Source organism: Acomys russatus, chromosome 22 (genome assembly GCF_903995435.1).
Source record: "Acomys russatus chromosome 22, mAcoRus1.1, whole genome shotgun sequence".
Classification (NCBI taxonomy): Eukaryota; Metazoa; Chordata; class Mammalia; order Rodentia; family Muridae; genus Acomys; species Acomys russatus.
Genome location: NC_067158.1, coordinates 350,620 through 377,559, shown reverse-complemented (window position 1 = coordinate 377,559; position 26,940 = coordinate 350,620). Strand labels below are relative to the sequence as shown.

The following is a 26,940-nucleotide window of genomic DNA, read 5'->3' as shown; positions in this document are numbered from 1 at the left end:
CACAAAAAGCAAGCAGGCAAGCAAAAACAAGGAGAGCGTACTGTGTCTCAGGCATTTTACTCTATAGAATTTGCAGCTGTCCCCCACTAAGAGAATCTCTCAAGTAGTGCTATGTACTGTTATTTTTTCAATTAGTTTAGCAAACCTGTTAGGCTAGTAACATGTTTTTTTTTTTCTTGAAGAATATATACATATTTTTCAGGCTAATAACTTTTGTCAGCTATTGCCACAGCGATCCTATATAACAAAACATCCTGAGTTTAGGGACTTGAAATAACTAACATCCTCATGGTCACAGGTCTGTAATCTGACCACAGATCAGCCAGTATAGGCTGTAATTAAATAAGAGGCGACCAAGCAAAAGCCCTCCTCATGGCTAATGGCCAGTCATGAATTTCACTAATGGGTAGAGAGACCCCTGGGTATTAGTTATAATGTATGAATCTGTAAATTATTCTTTTAGACTTTAACATAGTATGTGTATTCTATTTCTTACTGTATCCCTCTTTCTAGGACTTTCCAATGGATAAGCTGATGTAAGCCACTTCAGATGCAAACTGCATGGTGTCATCCAAAACCTTCCATGATGTGATCCCAACTTATTTCATCTGATGTTCTTGTGGGGAGTAGGCACGTATCCTAACTTGTTTGTGTGCATGTGCATTGCATGCAGAGGCCAGTGGAGAATACCAAAGGTCATACATTCTCTGTCCTATTCCCTTGAGAAATCTCTCACTGAACCTGAAGCTCACTGTTTTGGATCAGCTGACTGCTCAGAGAATTTCTAGGATCTACTTGTCTCTGCACCTTACAAGCATGCTGGTTGTGTCTGGCTTTTCTACATGGATGCTGGGGACTCTCAGATCCTTGTGCTTGCACAGCAAGCTTTACCCACTGTGCCAACCCTGCCCCCAGGCCTTACTATATGATTTTTTTTCTATTCCTTTATGATACAAGCACATTATTCTTGCTCAACTAATCTACTGCTTCAAAAATATGTCTTTAGTCTATTATTTTATATTAAAAAATAATACAAATGCCTTTGTTTAACCTTTGGTCCTTCTTTTAAGGGTCTATTCAAGTCTCACCTTTTAAACTGAAGATTTTCTAATGACCTCCATCTTTAAAGTAATTTGTCTTTCTATAATCTTTGGTAATAGCTATTTGTACCAATGAAATTTATCACACAGCCATCATGAATTGTTATTTACATGTGTCTTATCATATTGTAGATCATAACTTGTTTTTTATTTTTATTTTTTGACTTTTTGAGGTAGTGCCTCATGTAACCAAGACTGACCTTGAACTTGCTATGATTGGAATGACTTTAAACATCCAATCCGTCTGCTTCCCCATCTACCAAGTGTTGAGATTTTAAGCATAGGCCACCATTCTCAGCTAGTCCTAATATCTTTAAACATAAATTTCATATCTGTGACACATATTCCAGGTTATACATTGAAGATTCAACTTTCTTTCTTTGTTTCTTTCTTTCTTAAAAAGAAATCCTGATTCTTCTTAGATGGAAAGTACCCAGCTAAAATTACTCACTTTCCAAACTCCCTGGTAAATAGTAATGCCCATGTGCCTCTAAGTGCTGACTAAAGGGATGAGCAAAAGTCTGTTGTTGGCATAAGGTTATTGTGTAATTGAAATGCTGATTTCTGTATCCCCAATGTCTGGTTGCAAGCCTTGTTCCAAGAATCTCCTATCTTAATGTTGTATAAATTCGGTTCCCGAATTGTCCCCTTGTATGCCAGTAAAGCAGCTTACACCTAGTTGTTGAGCAGGAGAGAGAACAGGGCTGGACTTCCTGCTATCCAAGAGAGGAGGTATTAGATAAGAAATCCTCAGTAGAGGATTCAGCCACAGGCAGAGGTTCAGGAGAGATGAAGAAGATCCAGCCGGGAGCAAAGAAATAAAGTAACTTGGCGGTTTTCTCAAAGAGGGAGTCAGGATAACATAGAGGGTTAAGAACATTCTTAAACTGCTCAACATTGTGTTTTAAAGCTTTATAAACAAATATAAAAGACTTTCAATTATTTGTGTGATAGCCAGGTTAAGAGAGAAACTAAGAAACAAACACAGTTATATAAAAATAGCTTCAACAGTCTGTTTATACAGATCTTCAGAAAAGTTACTGTTTTCCTCATTGGAAGGAAGTAAAATATTAATTTAATGCCTTAAAGGAAGAAGAGCCTTAAAACTTAGGCCATTGGTGACAATGGACATAAGACAATGGGACAATTAGGATATTGACAATGTGCTCATAGTGGAAAAATATATTCATAAGTAGCTGCATGACACCAGGTCAGGCTAAGTAACGATTTTTTTTTTTTTCAAACAGGGGCTCATGTAGCCATGATGGGCCTTTAACACAGCTTTTGAGTTGAGGATGACCCTGAACTTACCATCTTCTGTCTCTACCTCTTGAGTACTAGGATTATAGGTATGTACCATCATGCTTAGTTCATACATGCTGAAGGTCAAACCCAAGGCCTAGTGTATGCTAGGAAATTTTAAGTATAACCCCAGCATCCAAATGGTAATTTTTATTTGGTTGTTCAAATAGTAATTTTAAAAGACACAAATTAAGTACCACTTTCTTTTCTTTTCCTTTTTTAATAAGATTTTAATTTTTATTAATTACTTAATTAATTTATGAAACAGGGTTTCTCTGTGTGGCCTTGGCTGTCCTGGACTTACTTTGTAGATCAGGCTGGTCTCAAACTCACAACAATCCACCACCATGCCCAGCTAAGCACCACTTTCTTTCTTTTTTCTTTTCTTCTAAGTACCACTTTCAATAGAGAGAAAAACACTTTTAATTCAGAAAATCAAGAATAAGTTGCTTTCCTCAATAGAAGAATCTTTGATGGTTGAGAAGCACTTAAAGAAATGTTCAACATCCTTAGTCATCAGAGAAATGCAAATCAAAACAACTATGAGATTCCATCTTACACCCATCAGAATGGCCAAGATTAAAAACTAAAGTGGGGGCTGGAGAGATAGCTGAAAGGTTAAGAGCACTGACTGTTCTTCCACAGGTCATGAGTTCAATTCCCCACAACCACATGGTGGCTCACAACCATCTATTAATGTGATCTGATGCCCTCCTCTGGCCTGCAGATGTACATGCAGGCAGAGCACTGTATACATAATAATAATAATAATAAATAAATCTTTAAAAAAAAACACTCAAGTGGCAGCACATGCTGGCAAGGATGTGGAGAAAGGGGAACACTCCGTCATTGCTAGTGGGAGTGCAAAGTTGTACAACCACTTTGGAAATCAATCTCAGAAAATTGGGAATAGTTCTGCTTCAAGACCCAGCTATACCACTCGTGGGCATATACCTGAAAGATGCTCCACCATATCAAAAGGACACTTGTTCAGCTATGCTCATAGCAGCTTCATTCATAATAACAAGAAAATGGGAACAACCTAAATGTTCCTCAACCAAAGAATGGATAAAGAAAATGTGGTACATTTACACAATGGAATGCAACTAAACTATTAAAAACAAAGACATCATGCAATTTTTCAGGCAAATGGATGGAACTAGAAAAGATCATCTTGACTAAGGTAACCCAGACCCAGAAAGATATAGATGGTATGTACTCACTTATAAGTGGTTATTAGCCATAAAATAGAGGATAATCATGCTACAATCAACAGACACAAAGAAGACAAGGAGAGTCCAAGGGAGGATGCTTGAGTCTCACTCAGAAGGGGAAATAAAACATACATCTCAAGTAGATGGAAGGAAAGAACTGGGTAGGAGAGGGGGTGGGGAGGGTAATGGGTTGGGGATAAGGTATGGGGAGGGGTAGGGAGGAGCAGGAAAAAAAATAAAAATTGGTGGCAGAGGTGGAGGCGGCAGGGCATCTCTGGGACCAGGGGTGGGGAGGAGGGGGGGCATTCCCAGGAGTCTATGGTAGTAACCCTAGATGAGACTCCTCGCAGTGGGAGATATGGAGCCTGAAGTCATCACTTCTTGTAGCCAGTGGAGGAAGGAGAACACCAACCCACCCATAAAACCTTCAGCCCTAAATTTGTCTCACCTACAAGAAGTGTAGAGATAAAGATGGAGCAGAGATTCAGGGAATGGCAACCAATGATCGGCCCAACTTGAGACCCACCCCATGGGAGAGGCCAAACCCCTGACACTATTAATGATACTCTGCTCTGCTTGCAGATGGGAGCTTAGCATAATTGTCTTCTGAGAGGCTTCATCCAGCAGCAGATGAAAACAGATGCAGAGAGCCACAGTCAAACAATAGGCCGAGCTCAGGGAGTTTTGTGAAAGAGTGGGAGGAAGGACTGAGAGAGTTGAAAGGGTCAAGGACACCACAAGAAGACCTACAGAATAAACTAACCTGGGCCCATAGGGGTTCACAGAGACTGGACCATCAGCCAAAGAGCATGCATAGACTGGACCTGGGTCCCCTACACATATGTAGAAAATATGTAGCTTGGTTATCATGTGGGTCCCCTAACAGTTAGAGCAGGGAATGACTCTGTTGCCTGCCTATGATCCCTTTCCCTTAGCTGGGCTGCCTTGTCTTGCCTCAGTGGGAGGAGATGTGAGTTGGGGTGCCAGAATGGGTTTGTACCCCTTGGGGACCTCCCCTTCTCTGAGAAGGAGGAGAGAGGGGGAAGAGGACAAGGAGGATGTGAGAGTGGGACTGGGAGGAGAGGAAGGAGGGGGCTGGGATCAGGTTGTAAAGTGGTTAAGTAAATAAATGAGAAAAAACTGCCTAAAAAAGAATTTGTAAGACAGTAATTGGGGAAAGAGGATTAGGGTAAATATGTCTGGATATTAGGAAACAAAGAAGATAAACTCAGAAAAGTAAGAACAAGGTTTGGGGTAGGAAAATGGTGGCCATATTAACAGAAATGGTATGTAGTTGCATATAAGTTGAGTTAGGATAATCATGCTGCAATCCACAGACCCAGAGAGGCTAAAAAGCAAGGAGGGCTCAAGGAGGAACACATGGATCTTCCTGAGAAGGAGAAATAGAATACATTTTGTGAGTAGAGTCAGGGTAGGTGGGGATGGCAACAAGTGGTATGGGAGGAATTTTGTGAAAGGAGAGAGTACTGGGAAAGACAAAAAATTGGGGGGTATTTGAGGGGTGATGTGAAAATCTAGTGCAGTGCAAATTCTCTGGAATCTTTGAGAGTGACCGTAGAGAAGTCTCCTAGTGATGAAGGATACAGAGCCTGAACCACCTTCTATAACCAGGCAAGGCTTCCAGCAGTGGGACTGAGACACCAGCCCAGCCACAAAACCTTTGACCTACCATCTGCCCAAGATGTGCTGGGATCATGGTAGCACAGAACTTTTGAGAATTTTTAACCAATGACAGCATCAACTTAAGGTCCACACCATGAGAGGGAGTCCCAGTGCCTAGATGGCCAGGAACAAAAGGCTGGGCAGACCAGAGACTCAGGATAGAACCAAACATAACTGAGAGGAGAAAAGTTCAACGAAATGATTACTAATGATATGACAGATTGGTGCCTAGCCCAGTTGTCATCAGAGAGGCATCATCCAGCAAGTGACAGGAACAGATGCAGAGATCCACAGCCAAACACTAGGCAAAGCCAGAGGAATCCTGAAGAAGAGAGGGGGAAGGATTGCAGGAGCCAGAGAGGTTGAGGATACAAGAAGAACTAGGCCCTCAGGATCACCTAAGCAGGGCTTATGAACTCACAGAAACTAAAGCGAAAATTATGAATCTGCACTGGCCTGCTCTAGGCGCTCTGCGTATATGTTATGATTGTGTAGCTTAGTGTTCTTGTGGGGCTCCCAACAGTGGGAGTGGAGGTGACTGAATGTTTTGCCTGCTCTTGGGACTCTTTTTTTCTTACTGGATTGCTTCCTATAGCCTTGATATGAGGCTTTGTGGCCAGTCTTACTGTAACTTTTAATGCTCTGTTTGGTTCATATCCCCAGGAGGTGGCCTCCTCCTCCTCCTCCTCCTGATCCTCCTCCTTCTTTAAAGGACACAGAGGAGAAGTGGATCTGGAGGAGATGGGAGGTTGGGGAGAGGACTTAGAAGAGGGAGAGGAAACTGTGCTCAGGACATAATGTGAGAAGAATAAAAAAAAAAAAATTGCCAGTTTCTATTAAATTGTTCATTTTAATGGTCAGGTTATATGTAAGTAATCTTTTGTTTTTTACTTTAGGGGGCTTATTTCTATACAGAAATGCATTCATTCTTTTTGTCAAAGTGAAACAAACTTAACTTTTTGACTGCATTTAGGCTATGCAGCTACAGATCACACAATTGTTTATAAAATGGAATTTGCTGCCCGGTTGAGTGAAGTGATGACTAACGGGGTGAACAAAACCTCCTCTGTCCCATGTCCTTGATGTTTGGTCACAGTCAGGGATCTATTTACAGACTAGGGAAGAAGGCTCTTTTCTTCCTAGTCTTTGAGTGGTTGGTGCTCTTGATGCCAGCAGCACAACCTATGAAATTACCATGTTGTACGTACGAATGGGGTGATTCTCAGTCAGCTCTGCAGGGCAAAGCAGAGCACACTGGATATGCCAAGGTGGCAGATAAACTGAAGCTACAGCTGAAAGCCATGCAAAATGAAAGTCTGTACGCGGTTTGCTATACAATCTACTAGAACTGTTTCCTGTAATGTGAAAAGCAATCCGTCAGTGTGGCTTCCAGACAGCATGCTCACACCTGTGGATTAGTCAAAGGAACGAACACATCCAAGTGATGCTTGCATCTCTCTGTGATAGTAAAAGTGCAGGCACTGTGAAGATTTGTGCACAAAGTCTCAAGCTTCAGATGGAAAAATCCTAATTCACTTTGCTAAAAAACAAACAAGCACTCACCAAAAAATTCAAAACTAGTAAATGAAACTCATTCACTCTTCCTTTGTGTTTTCCTTAATTTGCCTATAATGTACATTGACTGTGCCAAGCATTATGGAGGAAATTACAATCATCCTGCTGTAATTACATTATGTTCCTACTTTTGAACTCTGTCTTCCACAACTTGACAAAAATATATTAGGTGGAGAGAAGAAGAGGAGGAGAAAGAGGAGGAAGAAAGAAAGACAGAAGGAAGAAGGAACAAAATACAGGCTTCAGGTACCAGGAAGCACAGATTTGTTCTACATGAATTGTCAAGTCTATTACACTGCCAGCCAATAGGGATGGAAATGATGGGCCACAGTATTGTATCCCAGAGAAGGCACCAGAGCTCAGTGCTGTACCACAAGCATGTAGTCCCTGCACTTGGAAGGCAGACGCAGAAAGATCGGGAGTTCAAGATGTGTGCTACCATACCTGGACTTTACATGAGTGCTGGGGTTCTGAGCTCAGTCTCATGCTGATACAAGTACTTTTCTGACAGAGTCATATCTACAACTCCAAAGCTTAATCCCCATGTGTGTATACAACAACAAAATAATGAAACAAATTGTCCGGAGTAAGTGATACTGAGTATTAAAGCATTAGGATAGGTTCAACCTTCAATATCGTCAACAGAAAATTGCGACATATGATTTCTAAATCTTCCTGTCATTCAGGAAGATAATACCTGATCCCCCTGGGTTTAGTGAGGAAAATAGTTTGTCCAAGGCTGAGATTGAGTCTGTTTACCATGACTAGACTACTTCTCAGTGTTTGATCTATGCTGACTTTTAAATTGTGGGATATTTACAAAGGGAAACAAATTCAATAAAAATCGCTTGCAACTATGAATGTTTTAGTCACTATTAACATTTTATTCTTATACTTTTTAGATTAAGCATCCTTGATTCAAAATTCAAAATCCAAAATGCTCCAAACTCTAAACTTTTTGAGCTTCAATATGGAAATTTCCACACCTGACCTTCTGTGATGTGTCACAGCCAACATACAGGCACACTAAAATACTGTATAACGTAAGATTATGCATGTAAGGTATATATGAGCCACACTGAATTTTATAGTTAGACTTGGGTCCTGTAGTGATTTGAGTAGGAATGCCCCGCATGGATTCATGTGTGGCCATAGGGAGTTACTGGGAGCTGCGGGCTTATTGAAGGAGGTGTGGCCTTGTTAGGGGAAGTGTGTCACTGTGGAGGCCAGTTTTGAGGTCTTAAATGCTCAAGCTATGCTCAGTGTGAAACACATTTAGTCTCCTCCTGCCTGCCTTTGGATTAAGAGGTAGAACTCTCAGCTCCGCCTGCCCCACGTCTGCCTGCACATTGCCATGCTTCCCACCGTAACGATAAATTATTTAGGTTTCCTTACACTGATTTACTCACATTTAAAATAAAAGTGATAGTAATATGTAAACATCAAAGTGATTTTAAAACACATATATTTAATTTCATTTAACATAAATGAATGTGACCATACTATTAAAAAGTCTTATAGCAGATAAGAAGGTCTATTCTTTAAGTTTTTGTTTTGTTTTTGTTCTTGTTTTTTTCTATACAGGGTTTCTCTGTGTGGCCTTGGCTGTCCTGGACTTGATTTGTAGACCAGGTGGACGTCGAACTCAAAGCAATCCACCTGCCTCTGCTTCCCAAGTACTAGGATCAAAGGCATGTGCCACCATATCTGGCTCATTTTTTTTTTAAATGTGTATGTATGTATGACAGTGTGATATCTGTGACTGCAGGTGCCTGAAGAGGCCAGAAGTGGATATCAGATTCCCTCATGCTGAAGTTACAGAAACTATAATTCTGTTGCAGGGTATTTGATCCCATTGTGGTCCCTGAGATTGTGAACTGTAAAAATCTGTCTTTCCTTTGGTGTGGTAGAACCCTAACACACACCTTTAATCCAAGAGCTTTCTGTACTTAGGATTTAATAAAGTTAACACTAGGTCCAGAGGCAGAGCAAGAAACCAGTTGACAGGGATTAAAGAATAGAAGGAACTTTGAGTTGAAGGGTATTTAAGACAGCATGTTGAACTAGAAGAAGGCTTTTAGCTCTTTAGGTCTTCAGCTCCTTGGCCTTTGGCTTTTTGGGCTTTGAGATAGCCAGCTTTGGGCCTTTTCCTCCTGGGATGTTAGCTGAGCTAGTGAGCCTTTTGGGCCTTTTTCCTTCTGGGACATCAGCTGAGTAGGAAGGTCAGCTGGGTACTTTCTCTGCCTCTCTGAGCTAGCAGGTTTTCACCCCAGCATCTGGATCCTGAGTCTTTATTGGTAAACTAGAACGATTGAGATTTTTCATTTAAAACAACACAATTAACATCATCTGTAAGAGGAACAAGTATGCTTCTGCTTTTCCATGTCCTACCTCCAAAAGATGCCTATTTTATCATGTGCCCTAATTTATACAGTAATCTTACTATAATTACTGTAATTTACTATGGTATAATTTAAACATCATTTATTAAAATATAATATATTATAATTAAAACATCATTTCATCTTTTCAGCTACAATTTTCCCATCTGTAAAGAGAATAAGGAAACAATGCTTGAATTACTTTTTCTTTTTGCTAATATATTAGAATAATTAAAGAACTCAGTATAATTTTAAGGGTTGCATAAAAATCTTAAAACTTAAAGATAGCCCATACTGTTCAGATGACCACATGCAACTGGTGTATAGTATAGCGAAATTTTCAGGCAGGAGTCTGTGTGCACAGCTGAGTTTATGTTAACTGACATCATGGGAATCTGTATGGCTGGAAGAGCCTATCGTCAAAATAAACAGAGAGAGTGGGGATCCTCTCAGCAGCATTTCTGTCTAGACCATGTTGCATCAACTTGTTGGAATCAAGCACAACTGTAAAGAGGCAAACAAAACAAACAAATCAAACAAACCAAATGTTTCTCTTTATTCTAGTGGCAACTGTGCTTGTTTAATGATTTAACCTCTTTTGTTTGTTAACATTTCACCTATTTAATGAAGTAATACAATAGTAAAAATAACTCAGTCAATACTAGAACTCCACAGGAATTGTATTATTACTCAAGAGTGAGGGTTGTCAACCTCCAGTTTCCAGCTTAGGGACGACTGCTATGTGGCACAAATTAGCTCTATCAAGGATTGTAGAGAAAAAGCAGCACACAAGATGGAGAGGTGCCTCAGGGGTGAAGAGTGCTTGCTGGTCCTCCAGTTTCCCAGCACCCACAGTGGGTGGCTCATAGCTGCCTGTAGCTCCAACTGCAGAGGACCTTCAGGCCTCACCAGGCACATGCACACACAGAAATGAAGATAAAATAAATCTTTTTTAAAAAGATAAAGAAACAGAAAAGAAGCACGGTGCCATGTTGCCTTAAATTCTATTCCTTGATTTCAAAGTAAATTGCTCTGTGTCCTTGCTTCTGATGTGTTCTCCAACTTCAAAGCTCAATGCAGCAAAGAGACATGGAAAAGACATAGCCAGGGAAACGCCCACTTCTGTAACAGTTATGATACTGGGTTGTTTTCATTTTCTTAAGCTATGCTGTCGGTTTCTAAGGAGACAGGCCAGTGTCAATGCTTGTTACAGCTGGGAAGCTCAACAGAAGTGTTTGCCAAATGAAGGAAATAACCGCAACAGGATGTTCTTTTCACTCACATTACTCTAGACTAATTCAAAGAAAATGCATTGGAGCAACCATTGTAACTGTTTAAGAGATGCTCCACTCCAGGAAGCAGACTTGTTGACTAGTCAACCACAAGTCTCAGTGAGTATTAAGAATCAACCCACCCTCTCTGAATAAGAACAATTGTAAAATGATATGAACAGTACATTGAAAATTTCCAGGGAAAGACTAACCATGAATCACTTTTATCTTCTTTCCATGTAAGTTATTAACTATACATCAACCCAAAGTGAGAGTCAAAAGCCAATCTAGAATTAAGTATAGACCAAGAAACAGTATTACTTTGCTTGACATACTTAAATATTACTTATACGTTTAAAATATGTCACCTAAAAATTTAAACTTAACAGTTGACAAAAAAATGAAAAGATTCTGTACTTCCCCATCACCAAATACCACATTTTGTGAAAACATATTTTTTTTTCCAGTTTCTGGGTGGTACAAACCTAGAAGCCAGAAAACATTCCTTGCTTCATTCTTAAGGACTGATGAAATACATCTGCAAAAACAAACAGTTTGAAAAGCTGAGCTTGCCAAAAAATTATCTTGAAGTTTTCTTACTTCTTTAATATTCTTGAAGAGAATTCAAAGTGAAAGTCAGTACACTTTTTTTTTAAAATGAGAAATAGCTTCAGTAAAAGCATATTCACCCATGTACACCATCATAGAGTGAGGGGCGATGACACAATCTGACAAAAAACTGATCCCATAAGGCTGATTTATGATGTGGAACATTACTCACCACCCTAGGCAAGTAGCAATATCCTTCTGCTTTCCCTTTTAACTGGAATCTACACTGAACCCTAAAAAGAAAACATATTTTCTTCCAAAGTCTAAACATAATTTTTTATCAGCAGGCTATCTAATGAATTAAGTCAATCACTGGGCCACAATTTCAGTTTAGACGTCAGCAGTCAGAAGTTGTCAAAGCTAAGAAAGCCATTTCTGTTGTATCTTGCTATTCTGGACAAAATCTAATTTCCTGCCCAACCATGGAAGTCACATGGTGCCATACCAATGAAAGTCAAACTCTGGCAATTAAAAAGAAACACATACAATAACTACCATTCACCATTCTAAGGATCTAAAAAGAAAACACTACTAACCTTTAAAAGGAAAATATGATGAAGACTTCTAGATAAAATGAAAATAAGAAATATAAGACCGAGGATGGCTTTATTATTATTAATGAGGATGACTAAAAGGCATTTTAAAAATATGAGTTAAATTACAAAAGACAATAATGTGGAGGGAAAAAAGCTAGAGAGTGCCTAAAAGATCCCTAACTAGATTGTAGGGATCAGAGAAGAGAGGGCACAACGTTTCCCTGGGCTGGAGGCAGACATAAACCATGTGAGGAACATGCCCCATTAGATAAGAGTGGATCTGTGTGAGGTCCTGGAACATTCTGTGCTGTAATAATTTTAGCATTACAGAAATCATGAGGGCTAACTGATTAGTCTCTTTAATCCACATTGTATGTATATAAAATTGGCCAATACAGGATATGTAAAAAAAAAAAAAAATGAAACCAAAGTTTCAAAGAACAGAGTATTATACTGCATTGAAAAAATGATGAATAAACTGAAAAGAATTATGGTTTATGCTTTGTTTTTCATATAGTGTTCATTCAGCTTCAGAGTACTAAGGTCTAATTCCACGTCTTTATTACTGTAGTGTTTTATAGACTATTGAATCCGGGTTAGAAAAAACTCTAGCTATCATAAGCTTATGTTGGAGGAGGGTCTTTGAGCACTGCTTTCTCAGATGGTGATTTCACTGGCTTAAGATCTGGTTACTGCCCTGCCACAGGGATGGTTATGTATGTTGAACCATCTCTTGTATCAGTGTGATGTAAAGAATGCTCTTCAATTATCCCTGATTGGTTAACAAAGATGCTGAAGTCTGTGACTGGGCAGAAGACAGGTAGGTGGGGCTGAGGTTCCTGGGCTTGTGTCTGGAGACCACCATGAGGCAAGAGGAGGAGGGAACAGAGCATGTAGCAGGAGAGAGGACAGACACAGAGAGAAGAGAGAAGGAGGAAAGAGCTCAGAGGATGCACTAGGAGCACAAAGTCTAGGGAAGTGTGTCATGAGGACAGACTAACGGAGCAGAAGCCATGCTGGAGTCATCAGATTGGCAAGTGATTGGCTTTTATGTGGGTTTTAAGGGTAGTAGGATTAGAATAGCTCAAAATTTGCCCAGCATAGAGTCTACAGCTTGATAATAAATCATAGCCTCTCTGTGTCATGTAGTGGAGGATTTGGTTTCTTTAAAAACTCAGTTATGTTTTATAACATGTTTTTCTTTTAATCCCAGGTGAATGGGGCTGCTTTAGTTTGTCCACAGCTGCTAACTATGATTGTCTCCAGCTCTGCCAGGAGAGTGATCTTTGCCAGCTGCAGGTAGTTTAATTCTGAGGATTCTGAGAAGGTATAAATGCCAGAGCCAGGAGAGAGCCAGGACCCTCTTGGGAAGAAGATGGCTGGTGTTCCTCTCAGCTATTCCTGGTTGCTGTTGATGCAGTCTGATGATTGGACTTGCTAAGGAACTACATCCCTAACCAGCAGAATGTAGTAAAAAGATATACTTTTCCCCTTTCCCCTCTAACCTTCTTTCTCTCCTACCTAGCATTGGGGGGTTGGAAGGTATTAGGATGGATAATGGTTGGAAGAGAGGTAGAGGTATTAGAACCCAAATGAAACAGATTTAAAGATACATGCTAGAGTATCACTCATTGGGGAACTAGCTGGTAAGCAAAATTGCTGCTGTAAAACTTTCCTATATTAATATTTACACAATAATTAATTCCATATACCCCTTTAATTTGGCCACTGCTATATTTACAGCAATGTATATAAGATGCTTATGATGGTAAATTTTTGTCAACTTGGCTAGACTAAGGTGCTCAATTGTTTTGTTAAAGTCTAGGCTGGATCTTGATGTAGAAGCACTTTTTGGATGTGACTAACATTGGCAGTTAATGTCAAAAAAAAAAAAAAAAAAAGTCTCCACAATGTGAGAGAAGTTTATCCAATGGGTGAGGAAAGGAAGGAAGGTCTTCTGAGACCAAGAATTCTGCCTCCAAACTGTGACATTGAAATTCTGGGTGTATAGTCTTCAACAATAAATCTTATCTGCACTTCTAGCCTGGTAGCCTGCCCAATATACTTTACCTTGCCAATCCCCAAAAATGCACACGTCATTTCCTTAAAATCATTCTACACACACATACATCCCTCTTAGTGCTGGGATCCCATCTAGTTTGAACTTGTGCAGGCCTTGGAATGCTGTCATAGTCTCTGTGAATTTATAAGTGCATTGGCCCTGTTGTATCTGGAAGACACTGATTCATTGGTGTCATCCATTATTTATGGCTCTTAACATCTCTCTGCCTCCTCTACCACATAGAAAAGTGTTGGTTACTCCTATAACATCTGTGCCACTGTTGCATCAGTATATCTTACAGGAAGGTCACTGTTATATGTCTCAGGGTTTGTAGTTGGGAGAGATTGATGATGACCCTTCTCCTCTGGTAGTATGCAGACTGTCTTCTAGCACCATGAAAAGTAGTCAGTATGAGTAAAGCTTCTAGTTAGGTACCAGCTCAAACTCTCTATGTTCAATGACATATATAAGCGATGTCTTTGGCAACAGGACCTTATCATTAGGTTGTATAGAGTAACCAATAGCTTTGGCAGTAGTCTATGATACTTGGTGGTTCCATGGGTCCCCTTCAGCCAACAACTCAACAAAATGTAATCCTCCTAGCACTGTGAGTTTTATTTTGTGGCATAAGATGAAAGACAATAATTTTTTAAGACACAATGTTGGCAACACACAATGAACTGTAGACTTTTGATCTCATGTTCCTCGGTTGGCACAGTTTTTGTCTTCTTTGTCTTTTGGTTTGTTTTGTGAGGGGTGCTTTTGTAGGTTCCTTATTTTTATTGTTCTGTTTTTGTGTTTGTTTGAAAGAAAAAGAAAAATAACATAAAGTTGGATGGGTAAAGAAATGAGGAGTATTTGGGAGGAATTGGGGTAGAAGAAAACCATGATCAAAATATATTGTATAAAAATTTTTAATAAAAAAGTTTTTTAATATCATTATCTTAAAATTATATTGATTTATAATTGGAGGAAAACTTGTTACAATTTAGTTTTTAATCACTTAAAGGATCTATATTAAACAACATGGACAGAGCCTATTATAGTCCCTCACATGGTTATAGCTTTTAATTGTATACAGTGTTTAAAGAAGACCATATCCTCTGCAGGGGGACACTTAATTTGTATTTCCAATTTATATTTTTGAAGCTAATAAATGAATTTTATTTACAATTATAAAAAATATCACAAAAAAAAAAGAAAGAAAGAAAAGAAAAAAAGAAAGAAAGAAAGAAAATCGGTCAACAGGGAACAAGGGAACAGAAAATAAAGCACCAAACCCAGGAAGATTATAATGCTAGCAACCACTCAGTACATTTAATGACTGTCACCCATGAAAACTGAGGCCTAACATCTGTCAAAGAACAGAGGTAATTTATCTTGTTTTGGAAGTGTCATTTTGTCTTGAATTAACTTCAATAGAAGTATCATTTACTTACTGTACATTTAGCAAAGAGATAGGCACCCTAATTAAACAAAAACACATGATAATGTGATTTTACAAACAGTGTAGAATTTGGGAAAAAAAACTTAATTGAATAGATGAGCTGGGCGTGGTGGTGCATGTCTTTAATCCCAGCACTCGGGAGGCAGAGGTAGGCAGATCTCTGTGAGTTCGAGGCCAGCATGGTCTACAAAGAGAGTTCCAGGAAAGCCAAAGGCTATCACACAGAGAAATCCTGTCTCAAAAAAAAACAAAAAGAAAGAAAGAAGAGAAGAGGAAAAGAAAAGAGTTCAAAGTAGCTTCTAAGTATGTCCAACGCCAGTAAAGAATAAGGCACATGCCTTTATTCCTAGCACTCAGGAGGTGGAGGCAGGCGGATCTCTATAAATTCAAGACCAGCCTGGTCTACAAGGTGAGTCCTGGATAGCCAGGGCTACACAGAGAACCCCTGCCTAAAAATAAATAAATAAATAAATAAATATACAAATAAATAAATAAATCTGCATTGCAACCCATGGCTCCTATTCTAATCCCTGCTATTCATTTACTCAAGGACATTATTTACAAACAAATAAATTGGAACAATATCTTGAGCCCAAGACCCAGGATCTGAATTGTCTTCATGGGCATGGAAGTAAATTTTAAAAAAATTTTAGGACATTTCAAGTATAAGAAGAAGCAAACAGGTCTCCATTCTTGCCACCACAGGAGGAAAACATTTAAACTGCAAGAAAAATTCAACAATGTGACAGCTCAGAAAGAAAGCATCAACTGGATGTGAGCTCAACAAACAACTGCCGTCTGTGATCTCTGAGTGAGCATGGGGATGCTTTAAAAAGGAAGTTAATTGTTTAAGAGAATATACACATGCATATCTATGAAACAAGGAACTCTAAAACTGGCTTTCTTTTTAATAAGTATATTATTCATAATCGCAATTATATATTAAACCTTTACAAAGCCTTTATTACATGAAAAGCACAAAATTAACACAGGTTAAGTGTCCCTGATTCAATTATGTGGGACACTGGTTAACCTGAATTTATTGGCAGCTCTAAGAACGGAATTAAGTTTCAGAGGACTTTCTAGAAAAGGAATTTATAAAAGAACAAAACTATTTGGGCAGCATTACTAGGAAGGACACACCTGGACAGGTGACCTGAAATGACTTTAGAAAGAATGTGGAGGAGCTGGATACCAGGTGTGTGCCTGTGTGCAGGGGTTCTGTGTGGAAAGAGAAGGCAGCTCGAGCTACCTCAGAAAGGGAATGGAGTGTGTGTGTGGTGTGTATGTAAGTGTGTGAGTGTGTGTGATGTGGTGTGTGTGTAAATGTGTGTGTGAGTATGTGAGTGTGTGAGTGAGTATGTGAGTGTGTGTGTGTCTATGTGTGTGAGTGTATCTATGAGTGGGTGTATGAGTGTATGATTGTGCATGTGTATTATTGTGTGAATGTGTATGTATCTGTGTATGAGTGTGAATGTGAGTGAGTGACTGTGCAAGGTATGTGTATGAGTGTGTTTGTGTGTGTTGGAAGCAGATGAGAGGAGAGGAATGTGACTAGTATAAATTGCATAATAGGATATGTAAAGATTTTGGGAGGAATGGACAATAACAGAAAAGACCAGATCGCCCTGTCGGGACTCAGGCCTGTTCTCCACTGTAGACTGCTTACCTGTTTCTCTGTGGCTGACATCTCTGACTTACTTCCTCTAGTTGTTCACCATGCCTGAGACCAAAGGGGTCTCTAGTGCACGCACTCTCACATATATTTCTAAGGCAAGCTCTCACTATGTGGTCCTGGCAGGGCTGGAACTTACTATGTAGACAGGGCTGGCCTCAAACTTGCAGAGAACTGCTTTCTCTTGCCTCCTGAGTGCTGAGATTAAAGGCGTGTGCCATTATGTCAGGCAATCTTACAATTTTTTGACACAGAGGCCCACTTTATCTTATTTTCCCTGGAGCTCACTGTGTAGTCCAGGCTGGCTTCCTGTCTTGAACTCTGTCTCGGCCATTAAGTACAAGGATTACAGGCCTGCCCTATCATGTCCAGCTTCTAACACAGTTTTAGTTCAGCTTCCAGTTATAAGAATAATCAGCCTTTCACACGAACTCTGGTGCCTCTTATTTGGCCATGTCCCCTTGATGGGGAGGCCTGATGGCACTCAGAGGAAGGATAGCAGACTACCAAGAAGAAACTTGATACCCTAGCATCATATTCAAGGGGAGGAGGTCCCCATCAGTCACAGTCATAGGGAAGGGGAATAGGGTGAAAGCGGGAGGGAGGGAGGAATGGGAGGATGCACGGGATGGGATAGCAATTGAGATGTAATATGAATGATTTTATTTTTCAATAAAAAACATAAAAAGAAAGAAAGAAAAAAAGAAAGAAAGAATAATCAGCACAGCTCTTTAGACTGTCCCCACCACACCTGTCCAGATGCTTGAGCGTCCATGTCCTCTGACCTAAGAAAGCAAGGAAACTTCAGAGACATGTGTATAACTTGGAAGTCCAGAGCAGAAATCCAGAGTAAGCAGAAGAGGCAATTTCCACCAAGATCAACCAAAATCAAGAAAATGGAAAAACACAGTAAGAATGTTTAATGGGATGATCACAGAAAATGACTAGTAACACAAAAATCTGAAGAGAGGGAGTGAAAGAATGGCAAGTACTGAGAGACGAAGCAGAACCACAGTTATGTCACAAAACACACTACAAAGGAGGCTTGGGGGAGTGGCTCATGTCTTTTTAGTCTTAGAACTCTGGAAACAAAGGCTGGGGGTTCTTTCTGAGTTCAAGGACAGCCCAGCATGAACTGTGTACATAGTAAGACCCTATCACATACACAGTGCCAGTCTCTCTCTTTTTCTCTGCCTGCCTGCCCCCTCCTTTCTCTCTCTCTCTCTGTCTCTCCCTCCCTCCCCCCCCCTCTCTCTCTCACACACGCACACACACACACAGTTTCAGTCACTGGTGAAAACATGAAAATAGACAAGGCACAGAAGACAGATCCAAGATGCAAACACCAGGATTCTCAGAAACAATGAACACCACAGAAGCAATGATCACATAGCAAAACTATGAAGTAAAGATAAATATATGAGTGCTTGAATCAAAGGAACTAACCAAACACAAGACAGTTATAATGAGGAGAAACAAGACCATATTGTGAACTCTAAAGAAGCTACAGGCCCTAAGATAAGAGAAGAGATAACTTGCGTATACAATTAAATATCTTAATATTTGCACTTAAACTGGAATTGTACAATATATAGATGAATTATAAAAGCAATGCTAATAACATCAACAAATTAAAACAAATAAGCAAAAACTTCATGACAAGTTGGCAGGAAGGCTTTGGAGAAAGCTTTCTGCTCACTACCTTTAACAGCAGGATTTTTTTTTTCCGCCTTCCTTTTTATTGCATTGCAATGGTTATATTTGGGGGGGGGGGTTGATTTGTTTTTTGTTTGTTTCAATTTGGGGCTTTTTTTCCATCCCCCTTTTTCAGTAGTAGGAACTGAACTTATAGTCTCAGGCATTTTCTTCCAGGTTTTGGAAGAAAAGGACCCAGACTCTGTCTGTCTCAAGGGGAAAAATTTTAATCTGAGCTCTTTCCTCTTGCGGCCATCGCTGGATCGAAGCCGCCAAAATGAAGTTCAACCCCTTCGTGACTTCTGACCGGAGCAAGAACCTCAAACGCCATTTCAATGGCCCCTCTCACATTCGGAGGAAGATCATGTCTTCCCCCCTTTCCAAAGAGCTGAGACAGAAGTACAACGTCCGGTCCATGCCCATCCGGAAGGACGACGAAGGTTGTCCAAGGACACTACAAAGGCCAGCAGATTGGCAAAGTGGTCCAGGTATACAGGAAAAAATATGTCATCTACACTGAATGAGTGCAGCGAGAAAAGGCTAATGGCACAACTGTCCATGTGGGCATCCACCCCAGCAAGGTGGTCATCACCAGGCTAAAGCTGGACAAAGACCGGAAGAAGATCCTAGAAAGGAAAGCCAAGTCCCGACAAGTAGGAAAGGAGAAGGACAAATACCAAGGAGGAAACGATCGAGAAGATGCAGGAGTAGAGGCCTCTCACGCACAGCTCTCATTAAAGACTGTTTTAGTAGTAAAAAAAAAAAAAAAAAAAAAAAAAATCTGAAACTAAAAAGCAAAATCCAAAATCCTTAGTATTCTTCCTCTGATAGCGCAGGGTCACACAGCCATTTCTAGGTTACAGGCTGTTTTGTTTGTTTGTTTTTAATAATGAGCAAAATTTTATTAAATAAATGAATCTTATGATTTAACTTTTGTCATAATGGAGCTTTTACTACCAATAATAGTGTACAGGGGCCTTGGGAAATTGTTCCCTTGGTAAAGTGCATACTGAGCAAGCGGGAGGATCTGAGTGTGGATCCCCAGCATCCTCATTAAAAGCTTGGCACTGCTGTGCCTGTTAGCCCAACCTGTAAGGAGGTGGACACAGAAGAATTCTGGGAGCTCACTGGCTAGACCCTCTAGCCAATTGGTGTACTCCAGGTTTGGTGAGAAACCATCTCAAGGGAGCACGCATGGGCATGTGCACTTGCATACTGTATACCTCAAAACACACACACACACACACACACACACACACGCAGATTTGCAAGAAACATCAGTGTATAAGTGTTTAAATCAATTAGTATCTCATTTTAAGAATATGTTCCTTTAAAATGTAATTACAGATGAAAAAATTGCATGGTCTCAGGGTTTTGCATAGTCTTGCAAAATGCTCATGTCAAGTACAATAAAAATGGAAGTGTCTGACCAGCAGTTCTTCCATACACTTCCAACACTAGTGTCTCTGTCTCCCTCCCTGTCTGTCTCTGTCTATCTCTGTCTCTGCTCTTTCTCTGTTTCTCTCTCTCTCCCTCCCTCCCTCCCTCCCTCCCTCCCTCCCTCCCTCTCTCTCTCTCTCTCTCTCTCTCACACACACACACATGTTTTTCACAACACAAAATGAAACCCATTAAACAGAACAGTTTACTCAGTTGTACTTGGCGTGGTCATAGTGTTGAGGCAGCATTCTCATTAATCTTTGAAAAGTTCTCTTTGAATTTGCTTAACTGAAAACCAGGCTGGCCTTGAGCTCATAGAGATCTGTCTGCCTCTGCCTTGACAGTGCTAGGATCAAATGGGTGTCACCATACATGGCAAGTTTTCTTCTTTTGGGAACCACCTCATATTTTTTTTTCAATTAGGAATTATTAAAAATGGTTTATAGCCAGGTGTGGCAGTGCACACTTGAAATCCCAGCACTCAAGGAGGCAGAGGCAGGTAGATCTCTGTGAGTTTGAGGCCAGCCTGGTCTACAAAGTGAGTCCAGGACAGCCAAGGCTACACAGAGAAACAGGGTCTCAAAAAACAAAAAAGTTTATACTTAAAATATTTAATATCATATTTTTACCATGCATCTCAAAATATATTCTATAAGTTTAGCTTATGATACTCCTTAGCAATATCATAAATTTTAAATATTCAACATTAGCCTCACCTTCATATTTTATTTGACTTTTAGCTTATCAAGGTTTAGTATCTGGCTGGGCATGGGGTGTACCCCTTTAATCCCAGCACTTGGGAAGTAGAGGTAAGTGGATCTCTGTGAGTTCCTGACCAGCCAGCTCTACAAAGTGAGTCCAGGGTAGCCAAGCTACAAGAGAAACCTTGTCTTGAAATAAAACAAACCAAAACAAAACAAACCGAAACACCAAAGGTTTAGTATCTGTAGTATTACTACAACAATTTAATTTTTTACATTTAATCAAATGGGACTTTTGGTAGGAGGAAGGAAACTAACATCTTTTCAAGCAGTTTCAGTGTTCTCAGCACTGTTGACTGAATAATCCATCTTCAGTCATAGAATAAATACCTTGAATTAGGGTATTTTTCTATTTTAAATGCTTGTATTTGTATTACATTAAATGCTAAAATTCATGTAGGATTTAAAGTGTTTAACTCTTCTAGGGAAATTTTAGAAGTGTCTAAGAGAATGATCATCAGTTAAGGTGCATAAACAGTAAAGGATAAGATCACATTTCAGGGTTGTTTGGACCAATGGCTTACGGACCTAATGAAACCCTCCTTCTTCTCCTCTCACATCTTCCAGCTCTGCCCTCTACTGGGACAAGATTCCCCTCATGGATATAGGATGGCCGTGGAAGCAATGTGGACTGATATGTCCTCAAACCTTTACCTGCTGAGTCCTTCTGGTCACCTTTTGTCTAATATTTTTAATTTTTTTTCTAGCTTACAATTATACAGACACTGCAACTTTTTTGTTCATATTTTCAGTTTTGTTGTGGTAGAAGGCTTATTAACCAATATAGGACATGTTTTATTTAACAGTTAATTTGTTTAAAAGTAAACATTTGGGGCCAGCAAGATGGCTCTGCAGGTCAAGAATAAAGATGCTTGCCACTTGAGCCTGACTGAACTCAATTCCTGATCTGAATTTGATCCCCAGTGGAAGGAGAGAATAACTCTCAGAAGTGGTCCTCTGACCACTATACACAGCATAGTACCTGCACACACATACCAATAAATAGATAAATGTAATAGATGATAGACAGACAGACAGACAGACAAAAGTTAACATTTGCCAAATGTTGTGGTACCCCTGGTAATCCCAGCATTTGGGAAGTGGAAACAAGGAAGGATTAGAAATTCAAGATAATCCTTAGCAACACAGAGAGTTCAAGGGCAGCCTAGGGTACATGAGATTTTTGTTGTCTCCTCCTCCTATGACAAAAAGGTCAACATTTAAATGTAGGCCATTTGTGGGCCTGAGTTAATATAACTCTTCAAACTCTACAATTGTTAGGGAGATATCTAATCCAGAGTTGTATGAGTCCCCATTCACAGCAGGACTCAAGAGCAAATGTCAGGGTGCAGTGGTGGTTGACAGTCCAGTTATATCCAATGTGGTCTTCATTCTACTGGAGTTTAACCTCGGGCCAGGGCTGGATGGGCGGTTAGCATGGTAGCAATTAAGATGAAACTCATCATACTGATCCTCAGGCTGGTACTGAATCACACAAGTTTATATGAACTCTTATTACTTTTAATAATTGTTCAGTTCGATCTTGTGAGGCCTTTAGATAGATGATGCTATACAGTGACAACCTGCCTCCTGCATTATAAAATGTATTGCTTATGCTGCATTTTATTGCACTTGAATCTCCAACCCCAGGTAAACGGCAGTGATGACCTTTGTTAGCCTGTTGGATTTCGCTTTAACAGTCATCACTAAACACCATGTTAATGTTCCTCATCATTTCTATATGGAGTCTTTCCAAAGCCCTGTGGCCAGGTCTCAGGCTCTGGTGAACTTGGGCGTGACCAGCACCACAGACAAACAATAATATAAGAAAATACAAAACCAGAAAGCTTGCATTTTGTTAAACTTTAAACAGCATCACTGCCAGTTAAGACTATGTGACCAAATGCCTGCTTTGTTCCTCTAAGCAAGAGACAATCCTGGACAGGTGGGATTGTTAGACAGAATGTAGTGGCCAGGAATTTTACCTTATGTTTTTGTGCTTTTATTGTTTCTAGGTGAATGACAGAAGTTTATAGTGAGCAAAAAGATGAATATTGTAACGAGATATTTTATACATGTATTCAATTGTCAAAGAGTAAGTTTTTAACTAAAGAACTTTCAGTAATCACATAAGTAAGTATTTAGGCTTTCATTAGAGAATGACTGAGATTTTAAGGTTTATGACTGGTATTAATGCATTGAATTTATTGCAAGGTTGGGCATGGTGGCACACGCCTGCAGACTTAGCACTAGAGGAGGTGAAGGCAGGAAAGATTTCTTTGAGATTGGGGTCAGTCTGTGTTACACAATGAGTCTGAGGCCAATATGGACAACATAGCAAAACCCTGTCTAAAAGAAAACAATTTTTTTCACAGCTCTAGGAAACATTCAGCATACTATGTGCATCTTAATGGGGTGGACAACTGTCAGCACTGCTCAGGGGAAAGATGGCTGTGTGAGTCATAAGCAAATAAGATCAATAATCAGATGAGACTGGCACATGGTAAGTGCTCAATAAATATTTGATGAGTTAATTGATTAAAAGATGTATAGGACATTTCCCTGAAGTCGGGTCACCAGGGAATGGCTATTCCAGAATTTAGATTTAAAGTCATATAATAACTTTAAGAAGGATTAATGGGAAGCTATTATTTATTTGGTGCCTGGCAGAAAATAATGATTATAATGCTATGATTTTTCTATAATTTAATTCTATAACTACTATTAATAGGAATTATTAGTTATTATATCCTCATTGTCTCTTTGTTAGGCTGTCACAGTATTCAGAGACACTGAGGACCTTCCAGAAGGTCATGAAGTTGGGCTTTAAATCTAATTATCTTTCAGCTCATGAAAACATGGTACCTTCTAGAACATATACCTCTTCCATCCCATCCAGAGGGCCTGCTGAGTTTATTCTCTTTTATCACCCTATTTCTTTTCTTTTGGGGCTTATGGCATGACTCTTTTGAGAGCTTCTGTTGCTATGAATTAGTGTTTTTTTCCCCTACAGCCATATCCTGGTGCTCTTAGTATAGTAAGTTCTTGAATATATGTGAATGAATGAATGAATGAATGAACGGACGGATGGGTGGATGGATGGATGAATGAATCTATTCAAGTCTATCTGTAATACTGAAGAAAGGTTTACCTAAGAAAGAGGTGGTTATTGTATAAATAATCGCTCCATGCCCACATCTCTGTGGTATCCCCACCTTTGCCCCACAATCAAATATCTAAAAGCTTGTCCCCATTGTGAAGGTATTTGGAGGTGACATCTTTGAGATGTGATTAAGAGAAGTAGATGGTGTCCCTGGGAATGGAGCTGTAACTCTACAGAATAGGCCACAGGAAGCTCCAGCACCAACAGGAAGAGTTCTCCACGGAGGGATGCAGGTCCCTTACTCTGCTGAAACCTTCATCCTGGGATTTTTAGCTTATAGAATTATAAGAAACAAATTTCTGTTATTTACAAATCACCTAGTCTGTGGTAGTTCTATCAGCCCATAAAGATTAAGAAAGATTTTATAAGGAGTCAGAGAGTGATGAAGAGAGCTTGTGTGCTAGGTCATGGGGTTGCTTTGTTCTAGCTTCCTGTTTCCTTAGAAAACTGTTTTTTAGTGTTTTTAACTGTGGTGCTGTTCTTTTGGAAGATGTATGAGAAGCCAACGATATATCTTTCAAAGCCTTTCCATTAAATGCTTTCTATTTTTTCTAAATACAGGAATACAAAAGGGTCCTGTTAAAACAAAGCCTTGCCTAGTAAAAATAAAAAAGATATTGGATACAAGTTTTTTAAAAAGTTTATTTACATCAAGATCTTAAAGTGGCAGGTTTAGAGGAGAGGCAGGGGGAGAGAGAGAGAGAGAGAGAGAGAGAGAGAGAGAGAGAGAGAGAGAGAGAGAGAGAGAGAGAGTTGGGAGTCAGCCTTGTTTTATTCTGTGGCACTCTTAAAATGATCAATTGTTTTAAAAAATTATGCTATACAAAATAAATTAGATGGAACAAAACAAATCCCCTGTTAGTATTGAATAAACAATTTGAGGTAAATGATCAACCCATAATAAGTCATGTTTTAAGAAGATGTTATTCGGAGTTTTTAATGGCATAAGTGTTTGATATGTTGTGATAACAATCAGTACAAAAATTATAGGTAAAAGTCAAAGTCGGTGGCACATTACTGTAATCCCATTATTTGGAGAGTGTAGGAATATGGTCCACAAATAGAATCATGCAGAAGGAAATTCTAAGTGCTTATAAAAACAAAACAAAATCCCAAGAAAACAAGACAAAAATAGTCTTGTGACCTCAATTTCTTCAAAACTCCAGAATTGTTCTTAGAATGTGCTTTTTTTCCTCCTCCTAGGTGTAGTGGATAGAAATGAGTTTGCTTTAGATTATCTGTTACAACTCGATATTGTAATTTATTTGTCTGTCTCATGCGACGTGTCGTTGTTTTGGACACTTCACTCCTGTGACTCTTAACCCTCAGAGGATAAATTGTCTGGTGCTCTGAATGAAGTGGACATCGAGTGAAACTTTAGTCTGCCTTATTTTTAGGCTGTACTCTTTAAAGTTCACACCAACAATGAGAGTGGTAAACAGGAAGGAAGAAGGATCAAGAATTCAAGAATTTTTTTAAAAGTATAATTAAATAATAGGACCAGGTGGGGAGGCTAGTAATGCCAGGATTTAGGTGACTGAAGTAGGAAGATTGAGAGGTTGAAGCCATCTGGAGCCATGGTCATATAAATTGCATTCATAGGAGGTTTACAAAATGGGGAATGCCTTCTGTACATCTTTATGTCAGTCACAGGTCTGACAGGGATAGATGGCACATCTGGTCCAAGTGACAGAAGAGCAAACTACTTGCAGAGCTATGAACAAGGGATAAAGACAGTTGAAATAAAGAATCCCAGGGCTCACAACAGTGGTGATTCATTACCACTTCTAGGCCTGAAAGAGCAAGGAGGGACTAACAGCCTGAAGGAATATTCTAATACTGTGTGGCTACAGACAGCAGAGGGCCTCATGCCAGGTGCTACAGATTTGGTAGTATGGTGCCTCTCTCAAACTCCACCCTGGAAGGAGAGTGTTAGAAACAAATACCTCTGTCTTTCTATTCTCCCACTACCTGATCAGTGGTTTTCCTGGGTAGTGTTCAATTGGTAGGCATATGATAAAGTGAATCCACTGACACAGTCCACGGAGGTCATCCTTCTAAGACAGAGCTGGTGGGAGGGAGGGTGGATATGGAGAGGCAAGTAGAAAACACACAGCACAGTATTTAGTAAAAAGCAGTATTATAATTATAAAATGTAAGCGTATGTATAGCATAGGTCAAGTTTAGAGGTTTCAGAGGGGTTCTAACCACATGATCTTGCTCCTACAATGTTAGGTCTAGTTTTGGTAAGTTTTACATACAAGACGAATGCTATGATTTGAATTTGTCCCCTCCAAAATCCAGGCATTACAACTTAAGAGCTAATGTGATGGATAATGCTCAGTAGTTTGGAAACTTTAACAAGCAACTAGGCTCCTCCCTCATAACACAAGAGACTGTGTGCAGCACTTAATGTTCTTGGCTTTTTCCTTCTACCCTGTGAGGACACTGTGATCCCTTCCTTCAGAGGACAGTGCAACAAGACTCTACATTAGAAGCCAAGAGTAAGCCCATCAGAATACAGAGCCTGTCATAAGCTGCTCTTGCACTTCACAGCATCCCAAATGATGAGAAAATACACTCAGTTCTTTACAAATGACTCCACCATACGTATTTAATGTTTCAGCACCACAAATGGAGTCCAGCAATGAATCAAAGCACTTCAAAGAACAAGAGCATTGGGCTTATGTATGGTTTGAATGACAGACAGCTGGGTGAGAAAGTTCCTGGTAAAGTCTCAAAAGGGACCCTCAAACATGGAGTGTTACAGCACAAGACACGGAAGGCAGAAGAGTACACATGTACACCCCTCAATACCAAAGATTGCCATGGTTAATCAGAACTGTTTTTGAAAACTGGTGGAGTAGTTGAAGAGCCATTAATAACCACTTGGCCAACGCAAATGATAGCATCAGAAAGAAGAAGGCTAAGAGAGAAAGGTTTTCCTTGGTTCACACCCCAGAAAGAGGCAACAATCACTTAGCAAATCTTTCCCAAGTTTTCATCTCTTTGTGTGTGCATGTATA

General features: G+C 39.7%; 1 protein-coding gene and 1 pseudogene across 1 annotated transcript in view; one reads left to right on the top strand and one right to left on the bottom strand.

The window, feature by feature from the left end:
- The window catches only part of Acyp2 (acylphosphatase 2), a 152,374-nt gene that overhangs the window by 63,282 nt on the left and 62,152 nt on the right, over positions 1 to 26,940 (bottom strand). The window lies entirely within an intron of this gene.
- On the top strand, positions 18,790 to 19,261 carry LOC127205967 (60S ribosomal protein L26-like; annotated as a pseudogene).